Consider the following 18031-nt stretch of genomic DNA (forward strand, 5'->3'; position numbering starts at 1 on the left):
TTGAATGAATTTGACTTTTTATACGGTTAATTTGTTATTTACGGTATTTTAGAGAGACTGATGAAGATTATGGGGCAAGGAGCCCTTCAAAATTGTCCCTTGCCACTACCACTGACTGTCCCCATTTTTAGCCTCTGCTCTCATTTTTCTTGGCATCTGATGTCTTTCACTCGGATTCACGTGAGCCCGTCCTTCCTGCAACAAAGTCTCCGAGTGCTGACAGCTCTAAGATTGTCCTTTGTCAGAGTCTGTTCTTGGTCTAGGAAGTATTTCAGATAACACCGCACAAAAGGGCCAGACCTTAAGCACGGGGTCGAGGACTCTAAACTGCACAAATCTCAGCAAGACTCCAAGAAAAAGACTCAGCCCATACAGCAGTGAAAGTGAGTGTTCAGACTAAACACCTGGAAGGTGTGGCCCCATCTTACTTTAGCTCCTCTAAAGCAGATGTATGCTTTGCATAAATTTGCGTAGCATTAGGTGATTCTAATACTGCCGGGTGATAAAATGACTTATTAAGAGAAACTTCTGTCCCAAATTCCAGTTTGGGAGGCAATAAACAAAACAGATCTATTTCCCAGAAACCTCCCAAGTTTGAAGCAGGGGCAGGGTGGGTAGTGGAGGCCCTGGCCCAGCTGAACTGCAGAGAGGACGCACTGCAGCTTGCCAGGGCATCTGGATTTACAACTGAAGCAGCAGCTTCTCCGGATGAATTTAAGCATAGCACCTGAGTTGGGTAATTTTCCCTATTTCCCACCATAAGCAGGCAATGCAGTCTGGGAAGGTGAGGGAGAGTGGGTTGGCAGGGGCAAAGATCGCAGGGTGGGTTCACTTTCAGATTCTCTACTTATTACAAGCTGTGTGGCTCAGGGCAAGTTACATAATCTCTGAGCCTGAATTGTCTCATCTTTAGAGTAAGATAAGCAAGAATAACAGTCTTGCAAGGTCATTATGAGAATTAAATAAAATATACACCAGGAGGCTTACTGTAATGAATACCCCTTTCCCCTTTAAGGACCACCAGGGGCATGGGACACACATGGTCTCTGCAGCCTTAACTTTTAAAGCATCTTTACAGCTGTTTACTTACTTGGCTTTTCTAGGAGAAAAAAGAAAGAGAGAGAGAAAAGGAAGATTCGAAGAAAAGGAATACAAAAAGAAGAAACTATGGAAGAACCACAGGACATTTATAAAACAAAAACAAAAGCCCACAGCTCCTTTGGACATGGAGACGTGGCATGTGACCGTCAGAGGCTCTCACAAAGCTGATGAAGGTCAACTGACAGTGAGTTAGGTCTGCAGTAAATGCGCTCCAATTAAAATAATAGTAAGTCAAGCATCTGAGTTTGTTGTGAGTTTGACCCAGAAATTAATTTCTGAGAAGAAGGAAGTCTTGCTATTCCAGTCACCTGCAAGTGGAGTAAGAGCAGCACTTGGTCTTGCTAATGCCTGATGTGTATTCCCTGGTGGGACTTTAAGGGAGCTGACTGAACTATGCTCCCTATTAAAACCTCCTAAATATAGCCTCTGTGGTGTAACGCTTGCTGGACCCTTTCACATATCAAGATCCAAAGCAAGTTCAAATCTGCAGTACAGATAGACTTTGGGACCAGCCAGAGGCCAAATTGTGCCCCTCTCCTTCCCTTCTCCCTTTTGGGGTCCATTTATACAGAGCCACTGTGCATCTTCCAAGATAGAGATGATTCCGGCTACAGGAAGACAGCATCAGTCAGTCCCCCACCAGCCCAGCCCCTCAGAAGTGCCCCTTTGGTCTTTGACTAAGTCCTTGGGAAGGGACAGCTTGGAGAAGTAGCCACCAACTATACTCACAGATATCTGAGAGACACTGGCCACAGCAGGCAGCAGAACTTTGGGGCATATGACAAAGTGAGGCAAAGAGTGGAGAAAAGGAGCTGTCCCCATGTCACTAGTGTGGCATTTCACCCAGTGGCCAAGTGTACTAGCCCTACGGACTGGGGTTTGAATCCAGGTTCTCTCATTTCCCAAGTGGATGAGGTAGGGCAAGTTCGGGAACCTCAGTTTTGTCATCTATAAGATGGACACAAAAATGCAAGCATTTCTTCGAGTCCCTCTGAGGCTTCCAGGAGACCCTTGTAAAAGCAGTGCTTCCAACTTTTCTCAAGTCATTACAGAAAATAACTCATTATGTTATAATCCTATGACATAATGAAACTGCTTAACCCCAGAAGTAACAGCATTAGGGGCCCTGGAGACCATTCTCCTGAGGACTGAAGGGACAGTAATAACAAGGGTGACAGCACATGCATAGTGCTTCCTAAGAGCAGGTGCCGTTCTAAGTGCTCTTCATTGACTAATTCATTTGGTTCTCACAACAATCTTATGAAATGAAAATATTCTTAGAATCTTTATTTCACAAATGAAACTGAGACATGGAGAAGCTAGGTAATTTGCCTGAGATTATAGGACCTGTGAGTGTCGGGGGCAGGTCCAACCCAGGCAATTAGATCCAGAATCTTGCCTTTTACATTTGGCAACACAACCTCTCAATATCATGGCCCAACTCCAACCCAGACGTGGCACCACTGAAGTACAGCCCTCCTCACCATACCTGGCATAAGGCATCTAATAGACATTAGTATTTATAGAGCAGCTCAGTCGAGTGTGCAGATGCCCGACAAGATCTGCAGTACCGGCGGTTTGACAGAGCGGGACAGTCCAGGGCAGAGGGCAGCGGCACAGTCGGTTGTGATAGGAATCACAGAGACAGTCACAGCTGGCCCAGCAGCCAGCCACAGCACCAGGAAGGGAAAAGGAGGACAGAACCAGTGAATTCCCCTTGGTGGTGAGTGCTCTGGGGTTGTAGCACTCTCCAGTAAATCGTTGAGAGACACTTCGGTGGGTCTAGCATTAGTGTGGGGAATTTGAGCATCCTGGTGTTTAGCTGTAGGCATTACTGTCATAGCTACTCCTAAACTGGCCTGCCCAAGGAAGCACAGGGTACAGCTGTAAGCAGCTGCTGAACTTCAAACGTTCATCTTGCTGATTATAAATTGCAAGTTCCTGAAAGGCAGAAAATGTGTTTCTTTAATTTTGGTAGTCTCTCCCAGTTGCCAGAGGCCTTTTTTTCACATAGTAGGATATCAATAAACACATAATGAAGTTAACCAAATATATTTAATAAAGATTTACTATCTAGGGCTAGCCCTTAAGACAATTACTTTCAACTTCATAATTTTCTTTGCAGAGGCAATGGCATAAGCCAACTTCTCTACTTTAAATTTAAGTAAGAACAAGAAAACTCCTGATGGCAAAACTGAAGACCTAGACCAAACTCTGAGCATATTTATTGCATACTGACTCTGTACAAATTCTCTTTAAACACTACAGCAGAGTCCTGCCTCTGTGGATAACAGTCTGTCTATCTATCTATCTATCTATCTATCTATCTATCTACCTACCTACCTACCTATCTATCTACTCTTTGCAAACTCAATCTTGTTGTTTTCTCTAAGTAAAAAAATTCAGAATACTGCTAACAGCTGTTTTCATCATTATTGTTATTTTTATTATTACTATTATTTTTGCTAACACTTAACCAATTCTGAACGCATTCAATCCAATGCTATTTGTTGCCATAACTCAGGGAAGAAAAGTTGCTGCAGTTGGTGCCATAACTCTTTAAGTCAGCTGTTTTCAAATGTATAAAGGTGGCTTCAGGTCAGCTTGGAGGACTGGTTGCCATGTCCCAATGTCTGGACTCCTGGTGCAGGGCTAGACTAGGGCCAGGATGTGATGGAGTGAACATAAATTAAATGAGACTGCACTTTCTTTCATGGAACCCCCAGAGATGTTTGTCCTGGAAATTGAAAATCCCTATTCTACAAAATAAATGCTATTTAGCAGTACATTGCTAGATACCAACTTCTCAGTGACAATTTAAAATAAGGGTCAACAAACTAGAGCTCGTGAGCCCAATCTAGCCCACCTCTTCATTTCTTAAGTAAAATTTCATTGAACACAGACACATTCATTAATTTATGTATTGTCTATCACTGCTTTTGCCACACTGTTAAGTATAGAATTGACTAGTCTCAAAAGACACTGACTGGCCTGCAACACCAAATATATTAGCTATCTATCCTCTACAGAAAAAGTTTGCCAACCCCTGATTTAGAATAACACCTATGGTCACAGAACCAATATCACCAAAATTCATTTCACCAATCCAGAGCCCAACCTCCTAAGACATCTGAATATAATTAGGATGACTAAGTTTTTTTAAGCATTATATAGTTTACTCCTTGAATCGTCAACACGATGCCTCTCAAAGAGGCATAAACTTTATAAACTTTACCATAAGGTGGTAACAGAGGAGTAAAAGATATTGTCATCTCACTCATGTACAGAAAATCAAATGCATGATTCTTATTGCATTTCCTTCCATACATGAGTGTTTAACTTGTTCCCTTTTGAGCTGGGACTAACTCTAAAACATTATAATGTGTAAGTAAGACACAGAATTAAAAACTCCATCCCTTAATTCTTAAGACATGGCCCTTCTATTTTTGATGGTTGCCTAGCTGCGGCCTTGTTAGCCTGGCCACCCCTAAACAGCTCTCCGGTCAGGCAACATTTGCCTACTGATGTGTGAATACCCCCTGCAGATGCCTCTACACCCCACTTAGCACACCTTTTCCTTCCCTCACCTCGAATTCCCCCTGCGTATTACTACGTCTCCCAGGATGCTTGACTAGCAGAGAATAGCAGTGTTCTCATTCTTTCCCATAATAATTTGTTTTTCTTACACTCCTTCTCATGAGTACAAATAATGAAAGAAGAAAATTTAAAAAGTAAAGAAGAAAGATAGTGGTGAGAAGTTAACATGTGGTAAAGGAAAAGGTGGTAGGAAAGGAAGAAAGAGACATACAGGACTATACCAAAGGTAAAACCTTATTAATAAAGATGCAATAATGAGCCAAGCTGTCAAAAGAGAAGGAAGTAAAACTTTGACAGTGCAGAGAATGCAGGACATTTTAGTTTCACCCATTGACCTTGTTCTTTCAAAGCACCTCCTATATTTTCTCAGAAAGGATGTACCTGAGATTGCACTTCACGTCCTTGTACTCCAAGGAGAATCGCAATGACGGTCGTGGATTTCTCTCTTAATGGTTATTAAGCTCCATGCATTTGGAATCCCATTTTCACAAACTTCAGAGTACACTGTAATGTCTTTGTTTTACATCTCATTAAATGGAACTAAACAGCTACACTACAATAGCTACAATAGCAGAAGAGGCTATTGTCTACTGATAGTTATTGAGCAAAACCAAATCAAGTCCCAAAACTCAGACACCACTCAGGATCACTCAAACTAGCCACACAGATAATCAGTCTCCCTGTACTCCACATTTCCACTATTCAGAAACCTAGCTCGGGGCTTGCTTGATTTGGGATCCATCATTCCAATACTTGAACAAAGCATTTATTTACTACCTCAAAAGCAGAAAACATGTAATATCATCTAACATTTAGCAGACATTCACTTCTTGCACTGAATTTTTTTAAAGATTTTATTTATTTATTCATGAGAGACACAGAAAGAGAGGCAGAGGCATAGGCAGAGGGAGAAACAGGCTCCATGCAGGAAGCCCAATGTGGAACTCGATCCCAGGACTTTGGGATCACCCCCTGAGCCAAAGGCAGACGCTCAACCGCTGAGCCACCCAGGCATCCCTGAATTTATTGATAATAAAAAATACAGTAGGGTCTGCCTTACATACATTGAACCCTACATATTTATAGCTGGGAAGCAGAACTGGAATAAGGATAAAACCTTAAATAAATGTCTAGAGCACAGGTTTAAGGAGGCACTCACTTTCAGGGTCATGTTAGTACAGAATCAGCAGTTTCTGAGCAATGGGGAAGGGGAATTTATGGATAAATGTTTCACTTTTCCATCCCTCAAGTATACTATTTGAGTTGCATTCTATAGGCTACGCAGAAGGATATTATGATTGTGTGCCAGATGCCCAAGCAGTGACCACTTGATAATAAACATTTACATGTGCCTTTCCCACCCCCTCTGTTTAATTCTTTTGAAATTCTCACCCCAGCTCCATGGAGTCCCTGTCAACTACCATTTCCTAAATGCAAGCCTGTATCAGAGGCTCCGCCTTCTGAGAAAACCTGGCCTAAGAGAACTGGTGTAGGATTTTCCATAGGAAGCAGATGCTCAGGATGGGATTCTAGAACTAGTGACTCACCAGGCACCAGAATCACTATCATCACACTTACCTATAGCAAATGGAAATGAGGTATTGGTGAAAAGTGAACAGTTGGTTTCTGTACTTGAACAGGATAGAGGGAATGAGAATTATAATGATTAGGGGTTAGCTAGCTTTAGTTAACCACAACTACAGGGCATATTGTGTTGAAAATTAGGTTCAGGATTTATTACTAAAGATGTAGAGATACAGGAGGGCTTTGATGTATCTGCAATGTCTACAATACATCAGCAGCCTTGATAGGATAAGAGTGGGCCCCTGAGACCTGGATATAGAAAGATCTGAGGATCTTGTAGCCCTAGAATCCTTTGAATAACACTGTCCTAGAATAAGAAGCACCCTCTCTCTTTCTAGAGAACACCCTCCTTTCACCTGGAGATCTGCAAAGACCTCACCTGAGGCAGGTGCTTCATGTGATAAGGCTTGTCAACCTCAAGAGCTACTCCACTTCCTGTTCCTGCCTCCATAGGAGGATGCACCACAGCCCAGGGGAGGGATACAGTCCTTGCTCTGGTAAGAAGGAGGGTACATGCTCACAGAATTGCAGGACCTGATAATGTGGGCAAGTAGGAACCTGGAGAATGGAGAATATATATGAGAATAGATCTTTTAGGTTTTGGACTAGAAGACAAAATATAGGTGGGATAGAGAAAAATTTCTCCCATGATTTGGGAGCCTGATATTCTGGCAAGATCACCTGAGATTAATCCAAAAAGATGCCTAGAGTGGCCCTTGAAGTTTGAGTATGACAATGACCTACAGTAAATGAGGTAGAGATCATGGACTCATCCTAGCACAGTACTGAGGTAGGAGTCAGAAGACTCCATGAGGTGAGAATATTGGAATGAATTTAAGGTTAGAGAACTTAGCCCTTGAGTTTATACTCCAGAAAGGCCCAAAGGCAGAATGAACAGGTGAGACTCACTGAGAATCTAGGTAGTGGCTGTCCTCTGTAAGTTCAAGCTTACAGTAGGAAATACTGTTGTAGAAGTGGGCTCCTGACTTCAACATCAATATATTGTGGTGTTAATGGTTTTGGGAGATGGCAAACGCCAAATACTAGCACTAAATCATCAGGTTCAGGGTAGAAATAATTACCTTCATGGTATCAAGTCTGGAGTGGCAGCCAGGGGGCTTCATCTCCAATAACTAGATACATGAGTGTGGAACCAACAGGTGGAAATAGGGTTGGGCCCTGTCACCACTTCTCTCAGGGGCCCCCTTGCTGAACGTGTGCTGCTTCTCTCGACAGCCTTAGCATTTGCTTGAGAACCAGATTTGCTGGGAGGTTCACAGAGAAGTGAAAACTTCTACCAGGGGACACAGGGTGAACCTGAAGCTGTAACTCCAGTTTATCATATGGGTTTCTCATTCCAGTAGACTAGTAGCCAAAGAAAGGATCACTTTGTCACAGTGGAGTTATTTGTGCTGATTACAATAAATAAAAACCTAGGATTGCTGCTACATAATAAGGGAAGAAAAAAAGCATGTCTAGGAACTCGAGAATGCATAGGGTATCTCATGTGCCTACAAACATTAATTGGAAATCTCAGCAACCATGACCCAATAGGTGTTAAAAAATAAAAATAGAAATAGAAATAGACAAAGGCCCAGACCTCAAAGGAATAAAGATCTGGATCATTGACCAGGCAAGCAATCTAGACCTGCTTAAATATTGTCTAGGTATGAATGAATTCTAGAATGGCTATAGAAGAGTATAATGATGCGTATTAATTATAGCTGCAAGAACAATTACAAAATGAAGACTGTAGCTTGTTCCAATAACCCTGCTGTTTTATACCTTTCATAGGATTGCAGCAATTTTGCTGGTAAACAGATACCATTTTTACCAAAAACCAATGACAAGCATCGCATTTAATGGTAAAACTTTAGAAATATTTCCTTTAAATTCAGTGTCTAGGCAAGGATTCAAGCTAAGACTGCTAGTTAACATCCTGCAGACATCCTAGCCAATACATTAAATTAAAAAAATTTTTGAGAGGTATAAGATTGGAAAGAGATAAAATTGTCCTTTACTGTATATGATATGATTGTCGATATAGAAAATCTGTGAATAAATTACTAGAACTCACAAAAAATATTGGCCTACTTGTGAAATATAAGATCCACATTTTAAAGTTAATAATATTCCTTTTTACCCATAATATTGGATTAGAAGATAAAATTTAAAGAAGATTTCATTCACATGGGTGCCTGGGTGGCTCAGTTGGTTAATCCTACCCCACCCCACCCCCCAGTTGGGCTTCCTGCTCAGCAGGGAGTCAACTTCTCCCTGTGCCCCTCCCTTTGCTCATGTTCTCCCTCTCCCTCTCTCTCATAAATAAATAAATAAATAAATAAATAAATAAATAAGATCTCTTTTACACAAAAAATTTGATTCACAATGAAGGATGTAAAGGTAATGTGATGAAGAAAACTACAAAAATATTATGAGAGAGGGAAGGAGAGAAAATGGCATCCACGGATTACAGTACCTACAGCCAAGCTGCAGCCCAGCAGGGCTACAGTGCATACACCGCCCAACCAACTCAAGGATATGCACAGACCACCCAGGCATATGGGCAGCAGAGTCATGGAACCTATGGACAGCCCACTGATGTCAGCTATACCCAGGCTCAGACCACTGCGACCTATGGGCAGACCGCCTATGCAACTTCTTATGGACAGCCTCCCACTGGTTATACTACTCCAACTGCCCCCCAGGCATACAGTCAGCCTGTCCAGGGGTACGGCACTGGTGCTTATGATACCACCACTGTTACGGTCACTACCACCCAGGCCTCCTATGCAGCTCAGTCTGCATATGGCACTCAACCTGCTTACCCAGCCTATGGGCAGCAGCCAGCAGCCACCGCACCTGCAAGACCACAGGATGGTAACAAACCCGCTGAGACTAGTCAACCTCAATCTAGCACAGGGGGTTACAACCAGCCCAGCCTAGGATATGGACAGAGTAACTACAGTTATCCCCAGGTACCTGGGAGCTACCCCATGCAGCCAGTCACAGCACCACCATCTTATCCTCCTACCAGCTACTCCTCTACACAGCCGACTAGTTATGATCAGAGCAGTTACTCTCAGCAGAACACCTATGGGCAGCCGAGCAGCTATGGACAGCAGAGTAGCTATGGTCAACAAAGCAGCTATGGGCAGCAGCCGCCCACTAGTTATCCCCCACAAACTGGATCCTACAGCCAGGCTCCAAGTCAATATAGCCAACAGAGCAGCAGCTACGGGCAGCAGAGTTCATTCCGACAGGACCACCCCAGTAGCATGGGTGTTTATGGGCAGGAGTCTGGAGGATTTTCCGGACCAGAAGAGAACCGGAGCATGAGTGGCCCTGATAACCGGGGCAGGGGAAGAGGGGGATTTGATCGTGGAGGCATGAGCAGAGGTGGGCGGGGAGGAGGAAGTGGTGGAATGGGCGCTGGAGAGCAAGGTGGCTTCAATAAGCCTGGTGGACCCATGGATGAAGGACCAGATCTTGATCTAGGCCCACCTGTAGATCCAGATGAAGACTCTGACAACAGTGCAATTTATGTGCAAGGCTTAAATGACAATGTGACTCTAGATGATCTGGCTGACTTCTTTAAGCAGTGTGGAGTTGTTAAGATGAACAAGAGAACCGGACAACCCATGATCCATATCTACTTGGACAAGGAAACAGGAAAGCCCAAAGGTGATGCTACAGTATCCTATGAAGACCCACCAACTGCCAAGGCTGCTGTGGAGTGGTTTGATGGGAAAGATTTTCAAGGAAGCAAACTTAAGGTTTCTCTTGCTCGGAAGAAACCTCCAATGAACAGCATGCGGGGTGGTATGCCTCCGCGTGAGGGCAGAGGGATGCCACCGCCACTCCGTGGAGGTCCAGGGGGCCCAGGAGGTCCTGGGGGCCCCATGGGTCGCATGGAAGGCCGTGGAGGAGACAGAGGTGGCTTTCCCCCAAGAGGACCCCAGGGTTCCCGAGGGAACCCATCTGGAGGAGGAAATGTCCAGCACCGAGCTGGGGACTGGCAGTGCCCCAATCCGGGGTGTGGAAACCAGAACTTCGCCTGGAGAACAGAATGCAGCCAGTGTAGGGCCCCGAAGCCTGAAGGCTTCCTTCCACCACCCTTCCCGCCCCCGGGCGGGGACCGTGGCAGAGGCGGCCCTGGTGGCATGCGGGGAGGAAGAGGTGGCCTCATGGACCGCGGTGGTCCCGGTGGGATGTTCAGAGGTGGCCGCGGTGGAGACCGAGGGGGCTTCCGTGGTGGCCAGGGCATGGACCCAGGTGGCTTTGGCGGAGGAAGACGAGGCGGTCCTGGTGGGCCCCCTGGACCTTTGATGGAACAGATGGGAGGAAGAAGAGGCGGGCGTGAGGACCTGGAAAAATGGATGAAGGCGAGCACCGTCAGGAGCGCAGAGACCGGCCCTACTAGACGCAGAGACCCCGCAGAGCTGCCTTGACTACCAGATTTATTTTTTAAACCAGAAAATGTTTTAAATTTATAATTCCATATTTATAATGTTGGCCACAACATTATGATTCTTCCTTGTCTGTACTTTAGTATTTTTCACCATTTGTGAAGAAACATTAAAACAAGTTAAATGGTAGTGTGCCGAGTTTTTTTTTCCTTCTTTTAAAGATGGTTGTTTAAAGACTAAACAATGGGAACCCCTTGTGAGCATGCTCAGTATCATTGTGGAGAACCAAGAGGGCCTCTAACTGTAACAATGTTCATGGTTGTGATTTTTTTTTTTAATAAAATTCCAAATGTTTATAAAAAAAATATTATGAGAAAATTTAAAATACAATAAAAAGATAACATTTGAGGATGAATTAATCTATAAATCCCAATTAATCTATAAATCAAATGTAATTCCAATGGAAATGTCAACAAAGTTATTCATAAAATTTGGTAAGTTGTTTTCATAATTTACATGGAGAAGCAAAAAGCTAACAACAGCATAGACAGCTGTGAACAAGATAGGAGAACCAATTTTACCAAATAACAGTGTTTCTTATAAACAGTAATTAAGACTGTGTGGTATTGGTAAAGGGATTAGCGAATTGCCGAACAAAATAAAGGCCTCAGAAATACACCTAGGCCTATGTGAAAACCTAACACCTAGGATGCGTGAAACTGCAAATAATCAGTAGAATACATGGATGAATACTTCAGTGAATACTGGGACAACTAGTTATCCACATGGGAAAAATAATAAATTGGAATACCTATACAATATGATAAATAAAATTAATTCTAGGTATATTTAAGACATAGATGATAAAACAAAAGTATAAAATCTTTAGAAGAAAATTTAGAATTTTTATGACCTTTTTCCTAGGAAGAGATTTCTGGAAAAAGATCACATGCACACACACAAATCATAACATAAAAAAAAAAAAAAACAGCACAATGTTCAGCCTATAGTGTAAACATCCTTACATTAAATAACAGTATATGCTTATTATCATTCATTAGTTACACGCATCTTCACATCATCTGTGCCACTTTGTTCTAAGTAAATTAAGAAAATCAAGAGTGGGGTAAAGAGTTTTTAGAGCAGTGCTTAAGGGCAAAACATGACACTAGGTAGTAAGAGAAAAATAGTATACTTTATGTAGATCTGAAATTCTTCATAGCTAGAAAACAAGCCATAAGAAACTATAAGCCAGTGCAAGGTATGTCCCTCAGCAAAAATCAGAGATGACAATAGCTACAGATAGGTCAGTAATTAATGTTTTATTCTGAACTTCAATTAATTGTTCTCTTCAGAGTATCAATAACACAGCAGCCTAAGTGACTTTATATGTTTTCCCTTTTGAAAGTATTTGCCAAGTGAGTGTGAATAGAAAGGAGAGAAAACTTCCTTTTTAGTACCATAGGACTTCTTGAATTTTAGATTATGAAATGAGTTAAGCCTCTGAGAATGGTATTTTTAGTGTCAGATCTCATGACAAGGCACTGGCTTCCGCAAGGATCATCAATCTCACAAATATGAATTGACTGAAGTAATAAGAATACTTGGCAAAAATGTAAATCTAAATTAGAGAGAGGATTGAGATTTCTAATCATATAGCTAATGCCTTAAAAAGTGTCAACAAAAAGAGAAAGCTTGCTATCCTCTAAATTTTATAAAACAACTTATTCTTTAATGTGATGTAATCTTTTCAGCTTGATTTACTATACGAGTTACTATTCCTATTTCATTTTTTCATGTATTTCCAATTTCCTATTTTTAAGATTTAATTCACTCATGATTGCCATTGTTGCCTGATATGTCATATACTTGGTTTGCTCCTTCTAAAAACAAGTCAAAAAATAAAAAAATAAAATTAAAAAATAAAAACAAGTCAAAGACAAAAACAATGTCATTTCAACAATAATTTCAAAGTCACACATGCAACTTCTTCCTAGACTTTCAGATTTTTGTGATAGCACACCAAAGAATACTAGAATCCAGAATCCAGAGTTGGTTCTTTTAGCAAATGGTGATTATAATTTGGTATAGAAATTCACTTCACAGCTCAGTCTACCATCAGGCAAAAGCAAAGTTTAAATAACCAATAGGTCCCTCATGGAATAATGAAAAAGGTATGTCCCTGCACCATATTAACCACACCAGCAGGTAATGAGTGCATTACTAACAGGGCAAAACTAAACCAAGACATTAGGGGCCTGGAGAAACAAACTCAGCAGAGAAGTTCATTTACTAACTTGTCCATTCGAGTCAAGTTTATCTGTGGACAACCACCAGCATCTCGAATATTATCAGTTCTTCCAGTGCAAGGTAGAAGATATTCAGTTCCACTTCCACTATGGTTGAAGAAGGCTGGATAGGTCAGTTATTCTGGTCAACTACAATATTAGAAAAATAAATGTGCAGAAATAGACTTTTGGCTACCCCAAAGCCAGGTTCTGGTCTCAGGATCCAGGGAGGCCTAGGAAACTGACTTCCATTTTGCCAGGTGCTGAAATTATCCCTCAAAAATAGCTTATCCTTAAGAAAGAAAAAAATTGCTATTGTTTCCACATGATAGAACAATGATTTATTAGAACACATTCCATGGCAAATCATAGAAAATAACCATTTTCTGAAAGACATCATGAGACCACCTGAGGGCAAACATGCGGAGCTAGCTACTTCCAAGACGCCCGACAAGTAAATTACCAAATCCAAGTCGAAGACTGGAGTGAGGAGGATCCCAGACTTATGAATAAAAAGCTATACAGTGACCACCAGTGGGGGATGAGGAGGGAGAAGAGTGTCTTGGATGAAAGAGAAAGGCCATTGCTTCTTTCTAGGGCACAAATATAGGCAACTGTGTGGGGCATCCAGAATGGGCACTGGGCTAGGACACCCAGGCTTGCAGGGGTGGGACCGAGCGGAGTCTTAAAAATAGCCACATGTCACAGAGGTCTTACTCTCCTTCCCTGATGTCCCATCCCACCAATGCCACACAACAGCCCCAAGCAAGCACTGTGCTGGCCTAATGGATGGGCTAGAGGAAGGGACAGCCTCTGAAGGAAGAGCGCTGGAGTGATTATGTGCAGGGTGTGGGTGAAATCACAGCCAGGAACCACAGGCTCAGCACAGTGACCACATCTCCTCTTTTGAAGCAACCTCAGTTCTTGCCAGCATTCATGGCCAAGTTCATCCAGAGGTCCACATCCCCAGGCCGGCCCTCCTAACCTGGGTCTTTGCATACCACAGAGAATATACCACCACAGAAAAGGTGGGCCTGGCAAATGGCCTGGTGATTTGGCATCACAGCAATGATGAAGACCAAGGGACAGTATCTGGCCATCTGGTAAGCAGACTGGCCAGACTCCACCAGAGTTGTTCTATATCAGTTAAGATGTGGACCTGGTGAGGAGGCCAGCATACAGTAAATCCAGAACATTGAGAGAGACTGGGACCAGGGCTGGGATCGGGGTGAGGGAAGTGACTGTCCCCTCCTCCAACCTTGCAAATATAAGGAGGTGTTCACACTTAAGGCACTGACTGGGCTTTTGTACACCCCTGGGAGTGAGCACCTCCTTAAATTTTGTGCCCTGGTCACTTCATTCCCCTCACCCTAATCCTAGCCCCAGCCAAAAAGTCACTGACAAAGATGAAAACAAAGCCTGAGTGTAGATGCAGTCTTTAAGCCATGCTGATGCTTCTCTAACCACCAAAGTCCACATGGGAAACGTGGGGATCTGGAAAGCTTGCACTTCTGTCTGGGAGCATGTTGCACTGTCTGATTTGTAAGGTTACCTGCCTCAAAGTAAATTTCTGTATCCTCTGCAATTAAATAATTTTTATATCTCTTAACTGTGTTTCTTGGCACTTTTTCCATCAATTACACCACTGTCCTGTGGTATCACCTATGCAACACTGAATACTAAAATAAGATTCAAAATCAAAGTAGAGAAAATCGGGGTCAGCATTTTGAATATCAGCAACTGTACTGCAGGTGTTAAGGAGTAAGCAGATAATAGCAGACCTGTGGGAAGAAGGCTAGGCAAACTAGGTTATTCTCTACATTCACCAAAAAATTTGGTTTATTAGTTATTTGGCAGTTTCTTAAGTTTATTCTCTTTTTTTTACTCTTACAAGCTAAAAAAAATCAACATGTTATTGGCTCCAAATAAAAATTGATAATTCAAATACTGATAAAGGAACATACTTGTTTCTGTGCCAAGGGCAGTGGGCTTTCTGCCTAAAGACAACTGACTTGAATGTCCAAGGGGTCTATTAGGATTCTAATTATCTAGTGCTATTATCTATTATAATGACTACCCTAAAAGTCTGTGGCTCAAAACAGTAAACATGTTACTATATCTTAAGTTAGAAATTCTGCCCCCAAACATCACATGGGACCATTCAGTGATATGCAGTTGGGCTGTAAGACGGCTTCACTCACATGCCCAGAAGGCTGGGCTCAGCTGAGCTCCCCTTGCCTTCCAAGCAGTCTCAGGATCTCTTCATGTAAATTCTCTAGCAAGGAAGCCAGGCCTCTCACATGGTGTCTCAGAGCTCAAAATGTGAGCTATCATTCCAAGAGACAGAAAGTAGAAGGTGCCAATCTTTTAAGGCCAGGACTGGAAACTGGCCCAACATCTTTCTTACCCTTCTGTTGTAGTCAATGAAGCCAGAGAGCCCATGTAGTTTCAAGGGAAGGATAATATACTCTGTCTCTCTCTCTTTTTTTTTTAAAGATTTTATTTATTTATTCATGAGAGAGGCAGAGACATAAGCAGAGGGAGAAGAAGCAGGCTCCTTGCAGTAAGCCTGATGCGGGACTCAATCCCAGGACCTCAGGATCATGACCTGAGCCAAAGGCAGACACTCAACCACTGAGCCACCCACGTGCCCCCAGACTCCACCTCTTGAAGGGAAGAATGTCAAAGGGCCTTTGGCCATCTTCATCCCATCATTCCTAAGTATCTTCCATCTACGAAGCTGTAACACACACTAGGGCAATGCCAGAGATGTCCAGCACCCATGGGGCACATTTTATGTTCTCTTTTTGGTTTGAGCATATCCATAAGGACCCATCAAATCCATGAAAGCAGAGAAGGAAGGCCAGACCAGTCTCTAGAATCAGAAGAGCTACACACCTGGGCTATCTGAGTGGCATCAGCAAAACACCTAGATCTCAGCTAAGCCCTGGGTTGTTTGGGACAGAGCTAAGAACATCAAGGCTGCTCAGTGTGGTTTGTTCACCACTTCACTGACACCCCTGACCGAGGCACCAAGTTGGATGGTCACAGTTCTGTCATTATCTTCCTTGACTTCTGTGCAGGACTGGACATGGTTCAGCACTCCCTCATTCTTTAAATATTATCTTATGTTTCCCTTGATAACATACCCCTGATTTTCCTCCTACTTCAAGGTCCATTTTTTTTCTTCATCACTTTTGCTACCTTCGCCTTCTAAAATCTCTAGAGACTGGGGCACTGTAGAGCTTTGTCCAGGGCTTAGTCCCTTCCAAATTTACAAGGTCATCTAAGTGTTCCCATTCATCCAGAAGTCCATATATGGATGTTCTCCAAAGTTGAATCTCCAATCTGGACTTCTTTTGTGAACTCCACGTTCATGTTTCTGGGTGACTATTTGATATTTCCACTTGGATGGAAATAGGCATTGCCAATATATGACCAAAACAAAATTCTTTTAATCCCCTCAAAGCCTATTTCCCCCTAGTCTTTCCTATGCACCCAGTTGTTCAACCAAAGACTTAGGAGTCATCCTTAGATTAATCCTTTCCCTTCAGTTTCCAGCCCCCATCACCCTCTCAACCCCCAAAACCTCCCTCACCGCATCTGATCTATCAGCAAGCTATCTTGGCGTTACCTCTAAAATACATCCTTAATCCAGCTATTTAGGATTTAGACCACCTCCTGCCTAGGCTACAATAAAAACCTTCCAACAGGTTATTCTTTTTCCATTTTTATCCCTTTATGTCATCACCATTCAGTGGCCACAGAGACCTTAAAACAGAATTAGATTGTGACCCACCCTCCCTTTCTAAAATCACTCATATCCTTACTGCACTTAGAATGCCATCCATGCTCCTTACCACAGCTCCAAGCCCTGCACGAATGGGCTCCCACTACCTTTCTGGCCTCATTTTGTTGGATTCTGCCCCTTGCTCACTAGGGTCCAACCTTCCTGGCCTCTTTTGTTTCCCCTCTGCCTGGAGGACTCTTGGGCTGCCTTGGCCTCACACTCTGACACCAGATTAAAAGATGCCTCCTCAGTCTTGTGACTGCCTTACCCCACTCAAATAACTCTTAGCAAAACCTGTAAGTAGCTCATCTATTATTTGTCATTGTCTGTATTTCCTTCTCAAAAATCCATCCCATGCATTCTGGGTTAGTGTTATAGCACAACATACTTGCACCATGCTCCAGGGGAGCAGGAGAACTTTAAGCAGTGCAAATGCCCTGAAGGACCATGCAGTCTTGTTTGTTGTTATATCCCCAGGGCCTGACATAGTACCTTGTACTTAGTAGATGCCAAACTAATATTTTTCAGCGAATGAATGAATGAACTAATGACTCCGGGCCATTTTAAAAGGCTTGGAAGCTTTGGGCAGCATGCAGTCTGGCACTACATCTATTTCACCCTCCTTGGATTGTTTATACACAGAAACTGAAAACATATTGTTAAAAGCATTATAGATAACATTTTTTCCCATATTATCTTTAAAAATCAGTTTATTGGGATGCCTGGGTGACTCAGAGGTCGAGTGTCTGCCTTCAGCTCAGGCTGTGATCCTGGGGTCCTGGGATCGAATCCCACACAGGCTCCCTGTAGGGAGCCTGCTTCTCCCTCATCTATGTCTCTGCCTCTCTCTCTGTGTCTCTCATAAATAAATAAAATATTTCTAAAAAAATAAAATCAGTTTATTTCTGTGATCATTTCAAATATTATTTATATTCATTGTATAAAAATTCTAACTCATAAATATAAAAAAACAAGAAAATTAAAGTCACTCCTAATCTCACCTTTCAGATAGATAATGTCCTAAATGTTGCATCCTATTTTGTTTCTTTGCACTTTTTGAAATTTTTCTCTGTGCTGTAGAGATTTTTCAGTATGGAATTTCAGCTGATTTTATTTTATTTTTTATTTTTATTTTTAGAGACAGTGGAGATTAGAGGGAGAGGGAAAGAGAGAGAATCTTAAGCAAGCTCCATGCCTAGCATGGAGCCCAATACAGGGTTCAGTCTCACAACCTTGAGATCATTACCTGAGCTGAAATCAAG

At 42.5% G+C, this 18031-nt stretch overlaps 1 protein-coding gene and 1 pseudogene across 1 annotated transcript in view; one reads left to right on the forward strand and one right to left on the reverse strand.

The window, feature by feature from the left end:
* The window catches only part of SLC35F4 (solute carrier family 35 member F4), a 226633-nt gene that overhangs the window by 161687 nt on the left and 46915 nt on the right, over positions 1–18031 (reverse strand). The gene's annotated exons all lie outside the window — the stretch shown is intronic.
* LOC112921391 (RNA-binding protein EWS pseudogene) lies at positions 8736–11011 on the forward strand (annotated as a pseudogene).

The sequence above is a fragment of the Vulpes vulpes genome, chromosome 6, assembly GCF_048418805.1.
Source record: "Vulpes vulpes isolate BD-2025 chromosome 6, VulVul3, whole genome shotgun sequence".
Taxonomy (NCBI): Eukaryota; Metazoa; Chordata; class Mammalia; order Carnivora; family Canidae; genus Vulpes; species Vulpes vulpes.